General features: G+C 41.1%; 1 protein-coding gene across 1 annotated transcript in view; it reads right to left on the bottom strand.

Annotated features, from left to right (window-relative positions):
* Window positions 1-25,455, bottom strand: part of LOC105523105 (receptor-type tyrosine-protein phosphatase mu-like) — a 403,681-nt gene that overhangs the window by 372,241 nt on the left and 5,985 nt on the right. The window lies entirely within an intron of this gene.

Here is a 25,455-nt window from a genome sequence, read left to right as displayed (position 1 = left end):
GGCCTTGGTTTCATTCACAAATACGATCTAAATTTATACCCAAAACCCACTAATTTCAAGAGGACTCCATCTATATGAACAATTTTTTAAATGCAAAATATTCCATTTTTGGAAATGCAATGCGTTTTTTAAATGCATTGTTTCAGGTCTGGAACACTGCACTATTGATTAATGCTAATATGAGTGATTTATAAATGGCCTGACAGATGACCCTGAATTATCCATATCTGGATAGTTTTAGGGAGTAAGCTTTTCACCTATCCACTACTTGTGTATTCTCTTTGCAAATGTGCATTCTCTTTCAAATAGTGTGGTTTCTAATGCTTACATCATTAAAACTAACACTTTACATAAAATCTGTAATGCAGGCTATTAATGGATATGCGAGCTATGTATCCAGACCCACTGGACATTCCATAACCCCACTTCATGATTCCTGCCTACCCAGCTCAGTGTAGATGAGTGGAATACATGAAGGGAGAAGCAGGGACGGAAACTTTACTAGCAAAAAAGTGACTTTTTAAGAAAACTGCAGCTGACCTCAGGTTGTGGCAGTGGCTCCCTATCTGTGTCTAATTTCATCCTGTTCACACCTTCCCACTTAAATACGTAATTAAATTCCCATGCCAAAGAGAGTAACAAAACTGACTCTAAAAAGTCAAGGATCTGTCCATTTGGGGGAAGGATTACCTCCCATGACAATATTGATCCGAAAGGTAAAGAAATGATTAGCATCCAAGTCTGAGACCCAGCAAAGGGACCAGGAGAGAACACGGAAAGAACAGCATTCTCTCACCAGCCCCACTTCACACCTCAAGGCTCTGGAGGTCTTCCCACGAACCAAGGCCTCTACTGCTGCTCACAAAAGTAGTCAGTCATTCCCCCTTTACCACACATGTGCACAGAGTTAAGTTTCTCTATGGTACCAAAACGCTATGAATTAAAAGATAAATGAAGGCAGGCACAGTGGCTCAACAATCCCAGCACTTTAGAAGGACAAGGAGGGCAGATCACTTGAGGCCTGGAGTTCAAGACCAGCCTGGCCAACATGGCAAAACCTGGTCTCTACTGAAAATACAAAAATTATCCGGGTGTGGTAGCACGTGCCTGTAATTCTAGCTCCTGAGGAGGCTGACACACAAGAATCGCTGGAGCCAGGGAGGCAGAGGTTGCAGTGAGACAAAATTGTGCCACTGCACTCTAGCCTGGGTGACAGAGAGAGACACTGTCTCAAAAAAAAAAAAAAAAGATAAATGGAGAAAATAAGGGAAAATACTTTGAAGAGAAGGAAAGGAGTGAGTGACATTTCTACAAAGAGTTTTAACAAAACAAATCAAATAATGACTCCAGTAGCAAAAGGAAAAGGCAATAAACATACAGCAGCCCCCCTTATACCCCAAACATAGGTTCCAAGACCTATTTGGTGGATCCCTGACACTGCAGACAGTACCAAATCCTATATATACTGTGTTTTTTCCTATATGTACATACTTATGATGAAGTTTATAAAGTAGGCGCAGTAAAAGATTAACAACTAATAATAAAATAGAATTACAACAATATACCGTAATAAAAGTATGTGGATGTGGTCTCTCTCTCTCTTTGAATACCTTACTGTACTGTACTCACCCTGCATCTCGTGATGATGTGAGACGATGAAATGCCTATGGGATAAGATGAAGTGAGGTGAAAGACAAGGCATTGTAACGTAAATGGAAAATTCCAGAAGTAAACAATTCATAAGTTGTAAAGTGCTCACTGTTCTACGTAGCGTGATGAAATGTCACTCGGTCCCACCCAGGACATGACTCCTCCCTGTGTCCAGAGGATCCACACTGTCTATACTCCCTGCCCAGTGGTCACTTAGTAGCTGACTCGGTTCTCTGGTCAACTGTCGCTGTATGACAGTGCCTGTGCTCAAGTCACTGATATATTTCACTTCATAAGGGCCCCAAAGCCCAAAGGTAGGGATGTAGTAGCTTCAGACGGGGGTTGATCGTGGGTGACTGAAACCTTGGAAAGCATCACTGCAGATAAGGGGGTACTACTATACACAAATGCCTAAAAACCTTACCAACACTTTTTCCATCTTTTTCCAAGAAAATCATCTTTTGTCAAACAAGTGGGCAAAGATACAAATGATTCTGGTCCATCTTTCAGGGGTGTGAATATAAATGGGTACAATTTCTCTGGAAGGCAGTTTGGCAGAGAGCCACTAATATATTTAGGGTGATTTGTTCTATGTAAATAATCAGACAGGCAAGCCTCAAATGGCTTCAGCTGTGCATAAATTCAAATATTCTCAGATGAACAGCAGAGTGGGGCAAAGATGCAAAAATTACACAAGAAGTCGTCATAATAATATCAATATGAAGATCCTCATCTATTGCTGATAGTAAACATATTAAAATGCAGATAGAGTAACATTACTATTGAAGTCTGTGCCACCACTTTCTGCTTTTAATGTAGCCACCTGAGACTTCACTGTAGACTAAAATGCATTTGACATGCTGGGCCTCCCTTACAATGCTAAGTCTCCTAGGATGACATTATCATAAAGCAATGTTACCAAACAACCTTCATCTCATTATTGTCCCCCTAAAAGGCCCAACATTAACTATGCCAGAACAAAATCACTGTTTGACAGACATTCCCCAACACTTACATAGCTAATAAAAAAGCCATTCCATCCTCAGGTCAATCTGTCTCATCACCTAGAGGTGCATTTTGCAGCCAATTCCTCCTCAGAGGCACATCAGGAAAGCATCAATGTTGCTTAGATTCTGATACTTCATGGGCACCTTCCTAAAGTTTTCCTATAGCCATAATGGCTCCCTGCACAATACCTGCTCCAAAATACTCCAGGCATGCTTCTCATGCTGGCTTCACGGTAAATGGAAATTAAAATATTCCAGGCAACAGCCATCCCTGCCTTCATCAACAGCAGCAGCTCTGGGATCACAACAGATCCCAGAAGGCTTGCCTTTTGTCAACATCCGGCCTGGCTTGTCACTGAAGGAGCCATTCAACGAGTGGCACACTGGCTGCCACTACAACACCCTTAGCCAGAAAGACCCCAGAATTCCAAGACACTTCAAGAGTACTACTGTTGTCCCCACTGTCAAAACTTAGTCCTGAGAAGCAGGCTTTGAGGATGCTCATTTCAAGAAGCTATGTTTTCCCCTGCAAGGTAGGCTGATTTGTTTCTAAATCAAATCAGTTATATTATGTATTATGTATATCACCTTTGCCTCCCATAGCACGACCTTCACTCAACTGCTTTCAAGTTATCCCTTTAATTTGGAGACCAGATTTTTTCAAAGCACACATTATTCTGCCATATTGACAAGAAAACTGTTAATGAGAAGAGCATCACCCATTCCATTGTCCAACTTTCTGACATAAAACCCTGGGTGGAAACCTCAGAGTAGCAACAAGGAAAATGGTTTCTCTCTGAGACAAAGGCTTTCTGCATTTCCTGCTGCAGGACAGCAGGGGAGCTTAAGACCAACATCTAATAAGCGATATACACACCCTGCTTTTTCACCCTGATGTGAGTAGTTTTCTTATCCTTCTTTTTTTTTTTTTGGTGACAGAGTCTTGCTCTGTCCCCTGGCTGGAGTATAATGGCGCAATCTCGGCTCAGTGCAAACTCCGCCTCCAGGGCTCAAGCGATTCTCCCACCTCAGCCTCCCCAGTAGCTAGGATTACAGGCGCCTGCCATCATGCCCAGCTAATTTTTGTATTTTTGTAGAGACAGGGTTTCACCACATTGGCCAGGCTGGTCTCAAACCCCTGACTTCAGGTGATCCACCCACCTTGGTCTCCCAAACTGCTGGGATTACAGGCATGAGCCACCATGCCTGGACAATTTTCTTATCTTTTTGAATAATTTAATCCACTTTGAATAATTTAAATGGAACTGACTTTACTATTTTGTCTATAAATTTGAATTTGTTGCTTTTTCCAATCAAAAATGTCTACTGCTTCCTTAACATCAACAGAAACTTGACTGGGGAAGAAGGCAGAGGGTTGTATAGAGTGACAAAGCTACTTAATTCTACCCTCACGGAGCTCTCTAATCCATTTAGGGAAAATGATATTACATTGGACCTAAGAAGTTCTGGGTTCAAATCCCAGCTCTACCACTTACTTTCCATGAAGCCTCAGATAAGCCATGTAGGTTTTCTAAGTCTTGGTCTCTACATTTGTAAACTGTGGGTGGGTGTCTGGTCTTCTTCACCAAGCTGTTGAGATTTACAATGTGCAGGGTAGGCAAAGGCAAGCTGAAATCTGTAAAGCATTATATCTGAGTAAGCTCTTTATGTCATTAATCCAGAAGTTCAAGGTTAAAGGCTTGCAAAGTAAAATTCCTGCAATGCCCATTTCCTCAAGCAGGGAGCCAGCAGGTAGAAAGTGGACGTAAGTGATTGCTAATGCATTAATGACTGACATGTGGCAGTGACAATAAGATGCACAGATGCAATTTGACATTAATGGAGAGATTTGCCTGTGGTCATGTACATGGGGGAAGCTCCACCGCCTCTTGCCTTTAACTTGGGTATGAAATCAAACGTCAGCCAAGATTAATTAGAAGCCTGGAGTTTCATTCTACTCTGTTGATAGAAAAAGTACATTTCCATAATGTGAGGAAGCATTTATGTGGGACACAAATCTGGCTGACATTGAGGGAAGGGCTGCTTTATTGTGAATGCTGCCTGTGTGGTGCTTATCAGGGCAATTACTTTCCGCTCAAGTGGCTTGCTTTTTAACATTTTATTATCTTAACGACAAAAAACCCTGGAAGCAATAATTATTTATTATGTTAATTCTTTAGCTTTCTTCCTGAAATTTCGGTAAGACCATTAAAAACTAGCTGTGCCCTTGAAACAAACCATGAGTTTATTAATACTCAACCAATTAAGGGGGAAAAGGCAGCAATTATTAACTAAGCAGTCAGTTTGCACACTTTCCTTGTCACCGATTTTATTGCAAAAATATTCTATATATTTAACTGACTGAAATGTATTTCAATTGTTACAAGGACCTAGAAAATCTGAAAGGAACAGAAGAAACCTGCCGCCATGTCTAGAAATTTTTCTAATCCAGGTTGTAATGGAAGCCATTTTCCTTTTCACTTCTCATAAACATGGACAGAACCTCTGAGTCTCCCTTCAGCCCACTGTGGAAGGCCTCCACAGCAAAGGGCTATGTTCTGTCTTGGTTCAGCAACCTTGTCCCAGCTCACACATTTGAATGTGCACACACACACCTGCCTTTGTATTCATCAATTAAACCTTGGGAATGCTGCTCTTTCTTGACAACTTTCTCCATCAACATCATCCCTTTTTTATAGCACACACTCCAGTTTTTACCCTCCCAATTCTAGGACCCTGCTGGTAAAAAGATCACATGGACCTCATAATAGCCCCAGGGCAAGGGAAGTGTTAACTAGGGAGCCTCTTCCTCTAATGCTTCTGAGACAGCACCAGGGAGCTCCGCACCACATAACTGGGGGACAGGAGTGATTTTCCCCTCTGCAAGTGGGCAGAGACCTGACAGCTCTGCTTAGGACCAGGAAAGTCCTGAGAGAGTGGTAGAGGGTAGCAAAGCATTTGATGACACCCTTGGGGCATCCCCATGGCTCTCCTGACCTGGTAAGTGGAATATATGATGAGTTAGAGCTCCCAAAGCACTGAAAAGGCAAAATTGCCTACTCTTTACATTTTGTTCTATCTGCCCTATTTTTACTCTCCTAGCGCCCATGTCGCCTGTAGAAACATGGATTATGTAAAACCTCAAAAACCATTTTGCATCTTTATTTTTCTATTTTTTCAGGTGGCTTTTTATTTTTTTTTATTTTTTTTTTTTGAGACAAGTCTCACTCTGTCACCCAGGCTGGTGTGCAGTGGCCGGATCTCGGCTCACTGCAAGCTCCGCCTCCTGGGTTTACGCCATTCTCCTGCCTCAGCCTCCTGAGTAGCTGGGACTACAGGCACCCGCCACCACGCCCGGCTAATTTTTTGTATTTTCAGTAGAGACAGGGTTTCACCGTGTTAGCCAGGATGGTCTCGATCTCCTGACCTCGTGATCCACCCGCCTCAGCCTCCCAAAGTGCTGGGATTACAGGTGTGAGCCACACCTGGCCTTGGGTGGCTCTTAAAACTTCTGGTACCATCCAATTTAAAATAAGTCTGACTGCTTATGAGTTTGAACTGGTTTTCATCCTTGACAGAACTACAGTATCTCTTACTTCAAAAATGCTAAAATACGTAATGCAATAAATAACTGTAAATCAAACAACGGGTCCCTAAAATTTTTACTGGGAGTTCCGTTACTGTTGTGATAATGCTGAGTAACAAACTTCAAAGTTCTTTGGGAACAGAATTATCAGCAGGCAGGTATAAGCAACGGGAGACACAGGGAGCGCTCCCAGAGGTTGGTATTCATCTCTCATCATGCATTCTCCCCGTCCCCACTTCTCAATTACACAGCCAGCATCCTCAGGTGCTGAATTCACCTCCCTCACATGCAGAAGGCAGCTGTCAATCATGGTTCATAAAAGTCAGTATATTTCAGACTATTTATTATCTTTTGTTTTCAAAATAAACACAGTTCAATTATATTTCCTGAAATTGTTTCCCCCTCTTTCTTTAAGCACAGAATACCTTAAATACCTTTCTTGAAGCTGGTGTCTAAATATAAACACAAGCAACTAGAATTAAAAACCTAGCACTCTGGAGATTTTCATTAATTATTTATGTTAATTATCATTTCTTTTCCCTCAAATAAAAGGAAAAAGAATAAGTTGGCTTGCATTTTCTCTCTCTTTAATGGCATTTAAACATACAGCACAGAAGCTGCTGTATGTGCTTTAGAATACTGAACTTTTAGTGGTGGGGTTTCTAGTCTGTTGTTTTATTCTGGGAGTGGGGGACTTAGGGATATCAATTAGTGGCCCAGACTCACTTGTTAGCCTGGCTCTCCCCTACTCCCTCCCTCAGACGACTGGCAAGCTGCTTCTCCAAGCTCTCTGATCTAATTCTGCACAAATGCTTAATAAGGTTGTAGAGATTTAATACAATTAGGAGTGCTGCTCACAAATTAACCAATCCATTAACACTTCAGCAAAGAAACAATTCCAGAGGAAAAGCCAGCCAAATGAGGATTAAAAGACAACTGGCTAAGGATACGGTGTGTTTTAAAAAACACACGGGGATGCGTTTTCACACCTACATTTTGTATGTTTTGTGTTTTACACATTGCAAAGCAAAGAAAAATTGAGGTAAGTTCTGTCATCCAGAAATCTTCCTCTTTCACTTTTTGGCTTCTAGAAGTAGGAAATGAGCGTCACTCTTTGCCAGTCAGTTCATACATACTCACAAAATCATCACAGTTCCTTCCTTACTGAGTTAAACACTCATGGATTCAAAACTCACATAATAGCTATTTTAAGTAACTTTCTCTCATAAGATGTATATATAAACATGTTCAAGAAAGCCAGATAGATACAGAAAAATTGAAAGTAAAATAACAATAAATCCACTATCTATAAATAACCAGTTAATATTTTGGCTTGTATGCCATACATTTCCATAGATTTTTCAATAAACATGTTAAAATAATTAAGTAGTACCAGCATAATCCTATACGAATGATTTTGTCACTAGTTTTTGTCCCACATCACCATCTTGTGATTATCTCACACCCTTAAATATTCTTGTCATCATTCTTAGTGGCTATATGGCATTTGATTGTATGAATATACCAGGATTTAATCCACTCTCTGTTGTCGGATATTTAGGTTGTTCCCAATTTTTTTACTTCTCCAAATAATGCCTTAATGAATATGCCTTCAGGGATTCTTTGTATATATCCACTCTTATTTCCTCAGGAGACATTTCTCATATTTGGAAAAAGTTCCACTATTTTCTTTGGGTATCCGGGGGACCATCTTTCCACCCTCCAGGTGTGCATACCCTGGAGACCTCTGTTTTGGATGACCCCTCACCCTGGGAACAGCCACTGATGAATGAATTGACCTCAGCTAATCCCCCACACCTTATTATCTTCTTCAGTACCATTCAAAGCACATTATAAATATCCTTATGTACAAACATTACTAAAATACTTGATAAATGCCAGTGTTATATTTCCTGAAGAAAAATTGAGGAGAAACTTGACTTACTATTAGTAAAAGGGATAAGCATCCATTCCCCGTGCTTCGTCATTTTCCTCAGTAGTGCGTTACAAAAGCTTTGCCAACACTGCAGAACTCACTCGGGGGAAACCCACACTCTCACTTCCGCTAGGGCCTGAAGCAACTATGTAACCAGTGTTTCCAGATCCATGTAATAAGATAACAACACCCACCTGCTTCCCATTAGCGACAAGCTGGAAAGACCACCCAACTGAAAAGGTGACTGTCACGTAGTAAGTGGCTTGATGACATGCAGTGCGTGTTAAGCTTCGCTACAGCTCTGTCTGCTTCTTGTTCTCTCAAAGTTCTGCTTCCTGGAATAAGGTGTGGATTCAGCCGGAAACTACCCACTGTCCAAAACATGTAGTTACATCATGGGAAACTAATTGTTTTACAAGATTCTTTCAGGTCAAATGAGGAGTATATGCCTTTGTTTAGTGTTCATTTAATTATTAGTGACTCATAAAATCTTAATATCTAAATTATCTTTAAGTCAGAACTATCTGTTTTGATTTCAGGAGCAGAGAGACATACAGTATTTGCCAAAGTCACAGAGTAAGACCAGAATTGAGTTACAATATTGTAAACCAGAATTCACCAGCTTGATTTCTGCCTCTTGGGGTGGGTTGCAGGGGAGGATGTCACACTTTCAAGTGTTCAGGTCTCTATCTAGAAAGATCAAAGTTGGGTCATAGGGCCTAGCTCCAGCATTCCTAGCATGAGTATGAGAGACCCAACAGAGCCACACTCCACAGCTATGGAAATGCAGGGGTACAGAACACTGACAGGCCAAAGGGCACCCGTTTCCGTGCTAGAATCAGGTAGATTCTCCTTTCCCATTTGCCGTTTCTCAACAGACCTCATAGCTGCCAAAAGAAAGCCATACCCCTCACCTGTAAACACTCCCATGCATCCACCAAAGAAACCACCACATGACCTGCTGCTTTCAAGGAAGCTTTCAAACAACAGACATTCACTGGAGGGCTTCTTGTCTTTCACTGTCAAATTCATATTTCATTTAAGAGTAAAATAATAGGATGGACAGAGCAGCTCACACCTGTAATCCCCATACTTTAGGAGGCTGAGGCTGGAAGATCATTGGAGCCCAGGACCCCAAGACCAGCCTGGACACTACAGTGAAATACCATCTCTCCAAAATTTAAAAATCAGACAAACATGGTGGTGTGCACCTGTGGTCCCACCTTACTCAAGAGGCTGAAGCAGGAGGATCACTGAAGCCCAGCAGGTAGAGGCTGCAGTGAGTCCTGATCCCACCATTGCACTCCAGCCTGGGCAACAGAGCAAAAGTAAAACAATGTACTAGAGATTGAGGGTTTTCCTCCCTGTGAGGTGTTATAAAATTAGATACATTATACAATTTAACAACCACACATCTTCCTTCAAGGAACCATGGTTAAAGGATACATTTCAGAGCAGAAGAACTCGTGCCATTAAGGCAAAGATGACATTGGTAGATATTAAACACAAAAAATTACTTTTTGGTGTTTCCAAATATAATCATTAACAATTTGCTTTTGTGGGCATTTATGATCACAGTCAAACATCCCATTAGCTGTCAAGAAAAGAATCTTCAAACAACCAAAAATGTAAAGATTCCTGACACTGATTCTTTTAAGTATAATTGTAATGCTTTCCAAATTTTTCAAATTATACAATAAAAACTCACAAAAATGAGATTTAGTTAGATTTGGTGTGCATTATAAAGTAAGATCATTAAAATCTATTTTATCAAATATTTATGTAGTGATTTTTCCAATAATACTCAATCCTCATAAGTCAATATTTTCTACCTCTTAACAAAAATATGCTAGTTGCTATAACAATTTATTTTTAGTGGCATACACCTCCCTTTGATTAAATATGTAAGAATTAAATACAAAGCTGGACCCTGAAGTCTTTGGAAATTAATGTAGTTATTTCTGAAAGTATATATATAATTCTTGTTTAATTATTCTCAGAAGTCAAATGCCAGAGTTCAGTATAAACAGTCATATACATTTACCAGAAAAACAGCATGTTTTTAATCAGAATCCTCACTTTAAAACAGCTCATAATTTTAGGTGTCCATTATATGGCATTCCTATAAACTAATAAAAAACACAGTAGATTCTGTGTTTTTATATGTGGTTTTATAACTTATTACAAAATATGATTAATTCTATTAATTCTACAGTGTTTCAAAATTGACTAAACTGCTTTTAGTAATCTGTCATATCATCTCTTTTTACCATTTAAAATAATTTTCCTCAAAATGCAAATTAAAACTTATTTGAAATTAAAAACTGTTAGACTTTATCTGATAGAAAGCATGTCTGATTTTACCAACAGCTTGACGAGAACTGCTTTGCAACCAAATCATATGATATTATTCATTTACTGACTACCCTAAATCTTCATCTCTAAGGTTTAACTACACACATGTGGGTGTGGGTGTGTATTTATTTATATAAATATATTTAAAGCATGTATTGGCTAAATTATATTGAAACTAATATTATTTTTGTCTTCCCAATGACTTCTTCATATTTCTGGGTTAAACAAGGTGCCTTTAAGTTAAAAAAAAAAAAAAAAACAGGTGAAATTAGCAGTCATTGATGAATCTTTGCAAAGCCTCTTGGTCTACTTCCCAGCAAATGAAAGGGTGCATAACTGGGCAACGAATGCTTTTGAGACTCCTTGGTTTCCCAATTTTTGCTTTCAACAATTTTGAGAACGAGCTTAATCAAACTGTCAGCTAACAGGTCATTAAAAATAATTACTGATACTAGATCATGATGTGAATCTTGGCATGAAACTTGGAAAAGAAATTCGGGCTAGGTGCAGTGGCTCACACCTGTAATCCCGGCACTTTGGCAGGCCGAGGTGGATGGATCACAAGGTCAGGAGATCAAGGCCATCCTGGCTAATACGGTGAAACCCCCCCCCATCTCTACTAAAAAAAAATACAAAAAATTAGCCGGGCATGGTAGCGGGCACCTGTAGTCCCAGCTACTCAGGAGGCTGAGGCAGGAGAATGGCAGGAACCCGGGAGGTGGAGCTTGCAGTGAGCCGAGATCACACCACTGCACTCCAGCCTGGGCAACAGAGCAAGACTCCGTCTCGAAAAAAAAAAAAAAATTCAAATAAGTGGTTAATCCTATCCACTTATTTATATGAACAAAGATTCTCAGTACCTATTTATAAAAATGAAAAATGGAAATAGAATTGGTATTTAACCCAGTTTAACTCTACCAGTAAGTAATACCTCTACCAGTAAGTAATATCTATCCACAGATAAATGAACTATTTCATCAAAAGCCAGTAGATTTCTGAAGCAACTTTTCCAATAAATTTTAACAATGATTCGATAGTATACTAGTGATAAATCAACTAGATAAAATCTAACACTTAAAGCTTTATGCTCCTATAAAATTAAAAATAGAATTAAAATTTCAATTTTTGTACATATTTTTGTTACAGAGAAGCCTGATAAGTAATCAAAGACTTTCAAGCACAAATGTGTTATAATAGGATATGATTCTATAGGGAAAGAACATGGGAATGCCAGTTTAAGGAGAAAAATTAAAGAGGTAAAGTTTCTTTCAATTAAATAAAAGTTTGTTCATATATTTTTAAATGGACAATGGAGGGTATCAAATCCCTTTGATACTTGGGTCTTTACAATGGATACCTTTAAAATATGTTTGTACAAGTTGTAATTTAAAATGCCAATATTTACCATAGGGCATGCATTCTCTCCTTCTCAACTGTACAAACATGTCCTGCAAACTTCAGATGTGAACTTATCAATGTGCAAGGAAGGCCCAGTATTTAAAACTTGTTTTTAAATTTTCATAGTGCTTTCAGTTGCAGTTTTATTAAACATTCTTTTATTGAATATACAGGCTTTTAAGTCAGATGCCAATGGCCCACAGACCTTGGAACTGAGCAGTATCAGCTCCCTGCTCAGAAAGCCATTTCAGTGGCAAGGTTTCATCACGCAGTATCTAGCCCTTGTTTTGCTCCCGACCCTAACAGTTTGGCTGGTTCTATTATAATATAATCTCCAAAATAAGCAAACCTGTTGAGTTTGTTCTAGAAGTCACCCTCCAAACTAAAGACATCAACCTGATTAAGTGCCTAAGGACTGGTGTTCCTTCCCCCAGGCCCTTCCTCCTGCCACCTCACTGCCAGTGCACTTACAACACCTGACCCATTCATCCACCCTTAGTGGACTCCTGACTAACCAATCAACAGGGAAGCATACAAAAAGATCCTGGACATTGAAACAGAAGCAGGTTAAACCCACGGTGTATGCAGAGTGATTGTAAGTCTGTCTGATATAGAGAAAGAACTACAAACTGTGGGTCACTGGCTGAAAGGATCAGGCTGGTCATGTTCAAATCTCAGCTCTGCCCTTACAGTTTGCCTGATCTTGGCCACTCTGCTTGAGCTGATTTCCAGGCCTGTAAACTGAGGGTAATTTAGGTTGTTATGAGTATTAAACCAGATAATACAGAATTAAAAAGCACGTAAGACAATGCCTAGAAATTTTCAGTATTCTATGAGTATCAGCTGTTCTTCCGTGGTATTATTACACATTTACACACAAGTACTTCAGTGTTGATTAGACATAAAGTAGATAAAACACCACCCGGTGCCTCGCCAGGCATGGTACTGGTTATGCTTTCACTTACCAGTTCACACTATGTGAACGAACACTCTGTCCTGTCCACATCTGCAGAGGAGAAATACGATGACAAGTGGCCTGGCCACTGATAATGCCACTACAGGAGGAGTGGCCATGGTCGAGTGGGATACAGATACCTGTTTGGTTCACCACTTCCTTTTAAAACCCATCTACCACATGAGAGGGAAACAGATGAGGGAAAAGAAGAAGAGGGAAAAAAAGAGAGAAAGCCTTGGACCTTGATATCAGGCACGGGAACAGAACAGTAGCCAATATTTTGAGTCATGAATCTTCCCCAATACTCAACACTTTTCCAACCTGTGGCCAAATTCCAATCCCACACAAATCCATCCCTTAAATATAGCACCACATATGATCTGCATGGGACAGAAGGGAAGCCTGCCAAGCCACCAAGTTCAAAAACAAAAATAATTCAAACTTTGTTCCTCTCTGCAATTTCCCAGACGCTCTCCTTTCTGCATCTACTCTAAGATAACCACAGCCTTCAAAAACTCACTTGCTTAGAAGACATCCCGTTTTAAGAAAAAAAAATTAAAAAACCATTTCAAAAGACTATGTAAGAGTTTATTTTCTCCCTTCCCTCTGCGTCAGACCTGAATAGTGCCTAAAGGCCTCATGGGCAGCTCCCGTGTCCATTGTCTAACTGCAAACCTCCTAGTTACCTAGCTGACCAAGAGAGCTTTCCCTGCAGTTCTCCCACAGATCTTTCCTCCTGCACACTTGGCCTCAAGCTCCCTTGCCAAGGCCAGCCTGGAGAAGGAGCAACCTCCTCTCTCCCTCCCTAATTTCCACACTCCCTACGTCAATTGAGAAATAGAAGGCTCGACTTGCTTGGGTATCCCTTCAGTTTTTCTACGAGCTCCTTAACGGCAAACCCTCATCTTGGACACCCTTATATCCTCAATGCTCAGCACAGGCCTGGCTCCCAGGGCCTCAGCACAGGACTTAGAAACAGGTACTCACCCATAAAAGGCACAGATACCTCTTCCAGCAGGGGGATATTACCCTACCTAATTTCACTCTCAGTGCTAGCTAAGCATTGTATTTGGAAAGAAAACGCCTTGCAAACAACTCTTGAGTATTCTTCCAGCCACGGAGGACTTCTCACCACTGTGTTTAGTTTCCGTTTATAAAACTGAGGCATGAGAGAATAATCTTGGGGCGGGGGGTACCCCAAATCTAATAAACAACATGTATTCAGAAAGTATCCCAAGAGAAAAAAAATGCCAACACAATCACAATTTCTCACTGATCTTCATCTTTATTTTAGGTAGCCAAAAAGTATTATTAGAGTATCAATTTTACTTTTCTGGGCCTTGAGTTACCATGAAGAGACTCGACCCAAATCACACACTACATGGCAGCAGAACCAGACAGCAGAGCTCAGATCTCCTAAACTCCAGTCCTGAGGTCTTTCTCATCCCCAACAATTGACAAACACTTCATTTGATCTCTATCTGGTCAGGAATCTTTCCAAAATCAGTATTTACTTATAAACTTGCATCTGTTGACAATGACCATTACTTCATAAACCATTTTGATAAAATGTCTAAATTCATAATTGCATAATGTTTTAAAGTCGCTCTGAAAAACGCTAATATTCTCGATATTCACTGATTCTACTTTTGTTAATGCAGTTTATTTTGATGTAATTCTCCCTAATGACACTGCAAGAATGTTATTTAAATAAGCAAGGTACATAACCACTGTAGAGTACTATATACCAAATAGTTCTTTCCCATGGCGAGTACAGTAAGACTTTACTCACTAGATTATTTTAAATCCTTCAAATACAGATCTACATGTTTTCTTCGTCAAGCCTCAGAAGGCAATGCAATTTGTTCTGAAGAAGGTGATTAACATCAGTCTCCTAGGGCCTGCCACCTCCACTTGAAGTGGAAGGTCTTAAAATAAATTATTGCTGACCTTGGTGGCATTCTCCCCCTAAGACCACTCAGGCATACCGACAAGAGATTTACAAAGGATTCTGCACCTTTCAGTTAATCAGATATTCGGATGGAGAACACAAGAAATTACAAAAGCACATTTCTATCTAGGGGATTTGTAACCACAGAAAAGACAACATTCCGCCCTCCTCTGCTCATGAAAAATATAAATAATTCTCTAACCGATTAATTTCAGTCAAGTTACTAAGAAGCTAAGTATTTTTCCTTTTAATTTACTCTTTCAGAGTGCTGTAAAATAGCAGTAAGTACACTGCACTTCTGGACTGTGCCAATTTTACAATTGTTTTAATATCAAAATGAGAAACTGTACCAAAATCTTCAGCCATACTTGAAAACTATAACATATGCTCTGGACCCAATAGGCAGGGACAAGAAAACAGGTTTTGAGCCCAAGAGCCAGGGGGAAATGAGCACTTTTGGATCTAAAATCGGCTGTAGCCACTGTCCATGGGACAACCTGAAATGCGTTGAGGCCTCAGTTCCATAAACCCTAAAATCATAGTGCTGTCGTCTTCACCTCATAGGGTCAGACTGGGGAAGTATACAGATGATATGTAAAGCACCTAGCACCTAAAATGCGTTGAGGCCTCAGTTCCATAAACCCGAAAATCATAGTGCTGTCGTCTTCACCTCATAGGACTGGGGAAGTATACAGATGATATGTAAAGCACCTAGCACCTAGGTGGTATGCAATTGTCACATTTCCTTTTTCCTTATTTCTAGGAAACCAGGAGAAATGGTAGCAAATTTATGAATCAAGACCACAAATGGAAGAAAAACTGGGGCCGGGGAAAACCATACCCTTTGGGGTTTGTAGACATAAAGGAAAAATACAAGGCAAGGTTATTGCTCAAGGCTATTCTGTAGTCATAGGGCTCCAACAATAACAGCAGCTATTCTGGACTGGGCACTGTGTTTTACACAGGATGACCAAGGAAGTAGAATTCATCCCCTTTTCACAGATGAAGGACTAGAGAGGCTATGTGACTCTCACAGCGAGGAAATAGCACAGCCAGGTTGAGAACTCAAGTTTAATGAGGTTATTATCACCTTCAGAACCGACCAAGGGACACGGGGATTGAAAAAAAGTTATATTATTCAATCTCTGAAGTAAACCCATGAGAATGCCACCAGTTGGCCCTATTAGCAGATGAGGAAATGAGTTCACCAAAGTTAACAACTTCACCCTTCAGATGACAGTAAGTGGCAGTGTTGGCCCTTGAATGCAGTTCTTTCAACTCTAAACTTTTTTTTTCCCCACGCTGCCCATGATTTCCCAACTGTTCAGAGAAGCTGGGGCATTTAGGTCCTATGTGCTGGGTCCTAGCAGACCCCTGTATGAGTCCCAAATTCCCACCTCTTTTTGTATCCGTACTCTTTACCATGTGGCCCTGCAGCCTCACATACCAAGGAGTGAGGACTATTTCCCGACCGTTGATTCTAGGCTGGCCTTGTAACTGGCTTTGGCCAGGAGAAGAGGTGGAAGTGACAAGGTACTCTTCCCAAGCATTAGCCCAGAAGTCTTGGTTCACTTCTGCTCTCTCTTTGGAACAAGAGATCACATGAAGAAGAGTCCAACTATCCCAGCTGAGGACATCCTAGATGAGCCTACAGAAGGACAACAGCAAAACTGCAAGAAAGCTCAGCCAAGATCACCGAGGAGAGACACACACATCAAGTATACCGAGCCCAACTTAGGTCCACAGAGGCACCCACAGAACATGAAGAATAGTAAATGGTGGTTGTTTTAGGTCACTAAGTTTTGAGGTGCTTTGTTACACAGCAATAGCTAACCAATATACCTTGTTTGCCAATCTGGATAGCCTTTTTAAAAGTGTGTTGACATAAAACAATGTATAACCAAAAGATTTGTATACATTTCTACCCATGTAAAACTTTGCTTAGCCAAAAGATTTTGATGCTTTAAAAAAATAAATTTGATGCCAGGTGGGGTGTCCCATGCCTGTAATCCCAACACTTTGGGAGGCTGAGGCAGGAAGATGGCTTGAGGCCAGGAGTTTGAGAGTAGTCTGTGCAACATAATGAGAAACCATCTCTTCAAAAAAACTTTTGTAAAGTAGCCAGGAATAGTGCCACATGCTGCTTGGGAGTCCCAGCTACTTTGGAGGCTGAGGTGGAAGGATCACTTGAGCCGCCTGAGATGTCAAGGCTGCAGTGAACTATAATCATATCACTGCACTCCAGCCTGGGTGACAGAGTAAGACCTTGTCTTAAAAAAAAAAAAAAAAAAAAAAAAAGTAAATGAAACGTGCACACACAATAGGTGCATTTGGAGCACTGACACAAATGATGAGATTTGAAACTAATTTATTTTCTGCCACCACCCAAAAAGGTTTAATGCATTTATAATGATACATAAAATACAGCAAAATAAATTAAAATGACGTGAGAAAAGGGACTAAGAATCAGGCCAGCAAAAAGACCCAGAAACAAGGACCAACTGCCCAGATGAATGCTCTGGCAGTTTGCTGCTTTGTGTCCAGGTACTATCTACTCTTCAACTGGTAACAGAACCTATTTTTTTCTTGGAGCCCAATCACAGGAGCGATTTGTACTATGAGGGAAGAGAATCTCTCTTTTCCACTAGGCTTGGAGCAGGAGGGATTTATCCTGTAACTCCTTAGAAACATCACATAGAGAGAAAAGATGCTTAGCAAAGAAGACTTGGAATCCCGTGCCCACCTTTGGCCTTCTCTGTTACATGTTACAAGAGCCAACAAATTCCCTGTTTGATGTAAGCCAGCTTTGACTGAGGTTTTCAGTTCAATATAAAAGTTCCAACTACTACAAAACATGCGTTTGAATCTGGCTTTCTAACAGCCAACGGAAAAAAGAAACTTATTGGGTTATTTCACTCATTGTGTCCACAAGAAGAATCTAACTGCACAGGAGAATCACACCTTTCCCCGAACCGAAAGAAATCCCTCCAGAAGGTCATCATACAGATTTTATATGATGTAATGCAACACTTAATATCTTCCTAGCAGCCACACTACATTTGAAATGCTTTTTTTTTAGAGCATAACTTCAATACAGGAGGATGGCACCAAAGTAAAGCATCAATCAGGACAACACTACTCTGGGTATGTATGGGGAAGGAGACATGGCGCATGTACCCCACGTTCAGATGATCTGGTTGGGTTGGGAGTGGAGACGACTTTACCTCCCAAAGTCTCCATCGATTCTCTCAGCCAAGCTTTTATTCGTAAATGGGGGGCAATACGTTTAAGAATATCATACCCTCTCAGCACACTACTTAGCACACACTTAGTGCTCAATATATGGTTATCACTTATGACTATCAATGCTAAGCCCCTGAAAGAAGGCTTACGTATGTAGTCAATATTTAAGAAGCCACAGGCCTTAACAATCTAGTTGCTGAAGAGCCTTTGGTGTCACCTGTGAATGGTAGCTACAGTCTCAAGCACAGAGAGAAAGAGTGAACTTCACTTATCCTAAGTGCATAGCTTAGCAGATGAAGCCTATGGCAAATGTTCAAAGCATCTACAATCTTGCAGACAGCCCTCCAACACCCACTTCTTGTTAGCAAGCAACCTCATGCTGTATCAGGCACTCCCTCAGATGGGACCCAATGCTCTAGACATGTCTCCCATGCTCACCTATCAAAAATGACCCAATGATCCAAGTCTCATTCTCTTATGCTGTGCTGTCTGACAAACTAATTTGAACTAAGATATAAGCTGATGACAGTCCTCATACTCTTTAAGATATTGGAGAGATCCTTGAATCAAATGTCATTTTACAAGGGAGAATCTAAAGATGTCAACTTATCGAGGTGACAGCTAGTTAGAGATGTCATATTTAAGATAACTTAATGAGCCACCTCTCCTAGAGACTATATTTTGACAAAGACCTTTCTTCCTTGGCCAAAATGATGAGCTAGTGGAAACTGCAAGTGCTTTAACAGACCAGTATGCCCATTTTGAGGTTTGTGAGACTTTTCAAAACTACTGCAATCAAAGCACCAAGCTTTTGGTCCATGCTTATGGGGCACCTAAGACAAATTATTCCAGTGTTCATATGTTTCAATGAACATGAAGTAAAGGACTAAGTGCTGGAAAATAATCTTCCCAAAATACTTTGCAGATCATCTTGTCTCATGATCTTCCCAGAATGAGTCATCTCAAAATGCAGCTCAAATTTGCAAATTTAGAGACCTAAAATCATCTGTGTTCTGATTACTCCAAAATGTCTTTATTCTTTCACCATATTCTAAATGTTCCAGACTGATGCCATATTTACTAGAGGTCACCTAGTTGCAAGATAGATACGAAGCAGATAAGTTTCTATAATGTGCTTTGTTTCATAACTCATTTTCTCTTCTGATGCCGAAAAGCCTCTGCTTTATGAAAGAAATGCTCTCTGGCCAATTATAGTTTGGTATGTAAAAATTCATGTATTAATAGTAATCCTCAGATGCTTTCTTAACACTCCTCATGGTAGATTTGATAAATTCTAAGCAAAGGCAGGGTCTCTGAGTCACTGTTAACTCTCCTTCCAGTAGCTCTTCAACTTTAATGAAGATCAAAATCATATGGGGTATTTCTTTACCAGTTTCTGACTCTGTAGGTCTGCTGGGGCGAGGAATCCGCATTTTTAACAAGTGCTTCAGGTGACTGTAATGCAGGTCTCCAGCATGCAGTGCCTTGCATGGCACAGAGCAGTGCTGGCTTTTCATGATGCTAATTTTAAGGTGATCATTTTGCTAATTTCAAGGGGCTTTTTTCTTTTCAAACATAATGTTGGCTCCGTTTATAAAATCTAAACATATATAACCACATATACATACTTCTGTGTCATTTATACAACCTCCCAGCACCACAACTAGCAAAGCCTTGGACCCAGAAAGGGGATGTGTTAGTCTGAATCACGTGAAATTGCCAATATTCAACCATTTTTCGCTTATGAAAGCACAGGGTTCCTATGCTTAAATCTGTAATCTGCATGAGGATGGGGGAACAGACTGATGGACCCCTCTGATCCTGACCACTAATCACACATGAAGTCCTATCACCTCAAGGGCCCCTAACATCACAGCATTGGTTATCTGATTTAGTCTTCACAATAATTCTGCAAGGAGACTGGGTGTAGCAGCTCACACCTGTAATCCCAGCACTTTGGGAGGCTCAGGTGGGAGGATCACTTGAACCCAGGAGTTTTGAGACCAGCCAGGGTAACAAAGCAAGACCTCTGTCTCTTAAAAAAAAAAAAAAAAAAAAAAAAAAGGGCAGGTGCGGTGGCTCACGCCTGTAATCCCAGCACTTTGGGAGGCCAAGGCAGGCGGATCACGAGGTCAGGAGATCAAGACCATCCTGGCTAACACGGTGAAACCCCATCTCTATTACAAATACAAAAAATTAGCCAGGCGTGGTAGCAGGCACCTGTAGTCCCAGCCACTCAGGAGGCTGAGGCAGGACAATGGCGTGAACCCGGGAGGCAGAGCTTGCAGTGAGCCGAGATCGTGCCACTGCACTCCAGCCTGGGCAACAGAGCGAGACTCTGTTTCAAAAATAAAAAATAAAAAAATTAATTAGCCAGGCAGAGTGATGCACCTATGCTCCCAACTACTCAGGAGGCTGATGTGGGAGGATTGCTTGAGCCCAGGAGGTCAAGGCTGTAGTAAGCTATGATCATGCCACTTGCATTCCAGCCTGGGTGACAAGAGTGAGACTCTGTCTAAAAATCATCATCATCATCATCATGCAGGGTATTTTAAAATGAAATAACACGCCCAAGGCCTCATGGCTACTCAGAGGTAGAAGGAGAACTCAATGCCAGGAAGACCTGATCCAACCTGTATCAGGCTGGATACTACCTGTATCAGGAAGGCTACTACAGCCCTTCTTTCCACAGCTCAGGGACCCCCATGGCTGATGTCACAGCCTCAGACCCCCACTGTGTCCTGTCCCTCTCTGACAAAGCATGCTGCTCTCCAAACATACCAAAGGTTCTCAACCAGCTGTCTCACAGGGGCCCCCTGCCTAGCGAGCAAGGTTAGAAAGAAGAGCAGAGGGTCTTTACAAAGCCACACATATGGGATGAAAATGATGACTGACAGAGAGATGAGGGAGAACTCCCTCACACACACACACACACACACACACACACCCGGAACACAATGCCAATGGGAGCCAATGACCTGAACTCACGGTGGAAATTTTACACCACATTCGGTGTTCAAGACTTCAGAGGTTGAGGAAGTAGAAAACACAGTGTATGAGGTTGTTGTCAAAGTAGCCTCTTTTTATTAAGTTTTATCACTTGAGAGTATGCTACACTGAATGAAAAAGGAACGAGAGCATGCCTGCTGTAATGAAGATGAGCCTGATGTTATCATGATGCAGTCTGAGCTCAGTGTAGGTATAATTCATTTCATTCTACATCAGAAATAAAAGGCAGCAGAGATAATATATATTATTCCCTGTCGTGGAATCTTCTATCTGGTGATACCATGGTTCCTTTAATATACCAGTGACTAAATCAAATCCCCCTAGAGTACAGTCATGATTAATCTACTACACAGTAAATTTCATTTTTTAGTGATCAGTATTATCTCAAAATGCTACTTTATAGCAATAACTGATTTATACCTTTTTATTATACACAATAAAACTACACTCTTACTTTTACATATTTAATTAACAAAAGGTAACACTTTTCCTTTAAATTTAGCAACTGGGTCTCTATACACCTATAAATTACTAACGGCACCAGGCACTAAACACACAGCCTGGTTCTGTTGTTAAGGTTATTGGAGATACCTAAGTCAAACTTGATAGGAAGCAGGGAAAAAAAAAAAAGAGCCTTAAGTATAAGTTATTTGATTTTTTTCTTCTCCAAGGGAGCTTCTTTAAATTGTTTCTTAATTCATTCAACAAATACTTATTGAGTGACTATTACATGCTAAAATTGTTAAGTAATTTGGTTTTACACATTGTGAGTATTTTTAAAGAAATGCTTTAAACCACCTTATAATTGTGTATCTAGATGGAACATCACACTGAGTCCACTTTAAGTCCATTTTAAGCATGTGCTTATTACATGATGTAAAGTACCTCAAGCTACTCAAACTGAGAAGAGAGAATAAATAGTATCCATCAAAAACAGGCTGAGCCAGGCACAGTGGCTCACATCTGTAAACCTAGCACTTTGGGAGGCTGACCTGGGAAGACTGCTTGAGCCCGAGAGTTTAAGACCAGCCTGGGCAATGTACCAAGACCCTGTCTCTATCACTTTTTTTCTTTAATTAGCCATGCATGGTGGCTCGTGCCTATGGTCCCAGCTACTCAGGAGGCTGAGGTGGGAGGGCTACTTGAGCCCAGGAGGTCGAAGCTGCATTGAGCCATAATCAGTGATCATGCCACTGCATTCCAGCCTAGATGACAGAGGAAGACTCCTTGAGAAAAGAATAAAACAAAAAAAAACACAGACTATACAAAGGGTGTGGTCCAACTCCTCACCCTCTGTCAAAGCCTACCTGTTACCTATGAGCCCATTTTGATTCCATAGCTGGAAGCCAGGGAGAAGTAACAGGACCTCAGACTTCCAGAGCAACCCACACTGATATAAACTCTTCTCATTATATGCAATAAATCTGCTTTCTGCATATTGAATAGAAAGAGAGATTAAAATGAATATTCACCCATCTGAAAAACTGATGCTTTATAAGCTTTTATGCTTTGCAGCCCATAAAAAGTAAATGCTTTGCTTCTGCTTTGGCTGGTGCATGTTGAAATAAATCATTCTGTTAAACAGTGGCCTTTTCTTCAGAGGGAGATGCTAAAACCTTATCAGTTTCGACAAGTCTCTGACTCCTCTCCTTTCATTCATCTCTCCTGCATGTCCTGCAATCCTTGCTCTTTTAGCTTGCAAGGTCATTTCCAACCCCTGCTAGCTCCAATTTCAAAAGGAAGCCACACTACCTTCTTCAATCAGATTCTCCACCCTGCCCTGACTTCTAACCCAAAGCCAAACACTTGTGTTTCATATAATGGTTTTGATGACTCATTAGTCTTCTGAGTTTTAAGCAGGAAAAACGGCTGAATCAGATTTCCAGGCAGATTTTCATGACTTCTTGAATTACATACCTAAACCCTCAATGCTGTAGAAGTCACTCCTTGCAGATATAAGAAAAGTACAGACAATCCATATCCTAAAGATGTTACACACCTACAGAGAGCCATCCACGCCACTGCTTTTTCTGGTCTACTACAAGAAGGCCCCAAAGGTTAACATGAACCCTTACTTAGTTGGCAAATATATACTACTTCTTCCAGTTTCACCACTACATGCAGACTAGCAGCAACATATGACACAGCAGAGAAAAAAATGAGTATGACTGTAGCAGGTGAATCTAAAGTTGTCTCCGGATCAGTGCTGAATTTCAGCAAACTACACTACAAGTAGCAGCGGAACTGCAACTTCCACTAAAGAATTCAATTTTACGGTAAAGAGTTAGAGATACACAAGTAAGCGGATGAAAGTCCGCTCTCGTGCCTGTCTTTAGCTGTCCACGCAGCCATCTGTGGATGGGGCTGGGCCTTGCTGGGCTCAGGCAGGTGGGTTTAGGGATGCAGCTACACCTAGTGATGAGCTGCGGATCGCAGCAGGAGCAAGCGGCAGCACGGAAGCACTCTCCAGCTGTTTCTCAGAGAGGCCCGCTGCAAAGCGTTCAGGATCAATCTGTCAAAAGACATCATGATTATTTTTATTTACCTGGAGTGTTAAATGACAGAGAGGCAATGGTTGTCTTTGGGGGTTCAGAAAAAAATTAGACTCAATTTTAGGATACACATTGTCAGTACTTTAAATAAATGTCCAAGAAACAAGAAAAATCTTTATTTTCTTTTCTTTTTTTTTTTTTTTTTGAGACAGAGTCTTGCTCTGTCACCCAGGCTGCAGTGCAGTAGCGGGATCTCAGCTCACTGCAAGCTCTACCTCCCGAGTTCACGCCATTCTCCTGCCTCAGCCTCCCGAGTAGCTGGACTACAGGCGCCCGCCACCGCACCCGGCTAATTTTGTTTTTGTATTTTCAGTAGAGATGGGGTTTCACCGTGTTAGTCAGGATGGCCTTGGTCTCCTGACCTCGTGATCCACCCGCCTGGGCCTCCCAAAGTGCTGGGATTACAGGCCTGAGCCACCGTGCCCGGCCGAAAAACCTTTATTTTCTATTTGGAAGTTGAGTTATTCCCAAAGGCAAAGTTTCACATTTCCACATTAGAACTCCAAATCTTACATCTACTAACTTCCAGTTCTCTCCTGAGAAAGTCCCTGTTTCCTTCCATTTTAGTAGATTTTGAAACTTTTAATAAATGAATCACTTTTCAAGGTGTGGTAACTATATCTTCATTTTTGCCCATTACCATCCACAAAGAGGCCATACAGATGTAAGTGCTCAATAAATATTTACCTGAATTAAATATTTCAAAAAGAATTATTAACAAGCACTATAAAATATTCTAATAAGCACACTGGGCTGCATGCTTATTATAACAAGCCAACAAATATCTCCTATACAAAATATCAACCCAGGGAAATTTCCAATGGCTAACCATTACAACAAAATTTAATTGCTACATTGTGGTAAGTAAAAATATAGGAAACTTTTTTATTCATTTGAGTTTTACAACTGGCTGGATTTAGTCTCTTCCCCAGTGTCTGGCCAGAGACAACACAATCGCATCACCATGTTGGTTATACTGGCTGTATTAATCAAGAGGCTAAGCAGTGAATGAATGGACGTGATATTTTTACCCCCAGTTCTCCTTCGGCTCTTGTCAAAGGAGGCTGATAGGGCAGGCAGAAGATCTCAGTTCTTTTAGAACAAGGGTTCTCCAACTTCAGGTCACATCAGAATCCCATGGGGGGCTTGTTCTAACACTGATTGATGGGCCTCATCTCCAGGGTTGCAGATTCAGGATCAGAGGGTTGCAAGTCTAACAACTTTCAATGTAATGCTGATACTGATGGCTCAAGGACAGCATTTTAAGAACTCCTCTTTCAGGGCGCAGTGGCTCACACCTGTAATCCCAGCACTTTGGAAGGGGGAGGCGGGCGGATCATCTGAAGTCAGGAGTTCAAGACCAGCCTGGCCAACATGATGAAACCCCATCTCTACTAAAAATACAAAAATTAGCCAGGTGTGGCGGCAAGCGCCTGTAATCCCAGCTACTTGGGAGGCTGAGGCAGGAGAATCAATTGCTTGACCCAGTGAGGCGGAGGTTGCAGTGAGCCGAGATCACGCCATTGCACTCTATCCCGGGGCACAAGAGCGGAAGTTCGTCTCAAAAAAAAAAAAAACTCCTCTTTCAGGACAACGTTTCTTCAAGTGTGGCCTTTTCTTACAAACTCTGAACAGCCAGGGATGCTGGGGGACCTCCGTCGTGGACATCAGAATCACCACAGCTGGGCCCCAGGAAGCAGCCTTTGAAAGGAGGACTCCGAGGCCGGGCGCGGTGGCTCAAGCCTGTAATCCCAGCACTTTGGGAGGCCGAGACGGGCGGATCACGAGGTCAGGAGATCGAGACCATCCTGGC

Source organism: Colobus angolensis, unplaced genomic scaffold, assembly GCF_000951035.1.
Source record: "Colobus angolensis palliatus isolate OR3802 unplaced genomic scaffold, Cang.pa_1.0 Scaffold45, whole genome shotgun sequence".
NCBI lineage: Eukaryota > Metazoa > Chordata > Mammalia > Primates > Cercopithecidae > Colobus > Colobus angolensis.
Note: the sequence above shows the minus strand (reverse complement) of the source record. Positions and strands in the feature narration are given on the sequence as shown.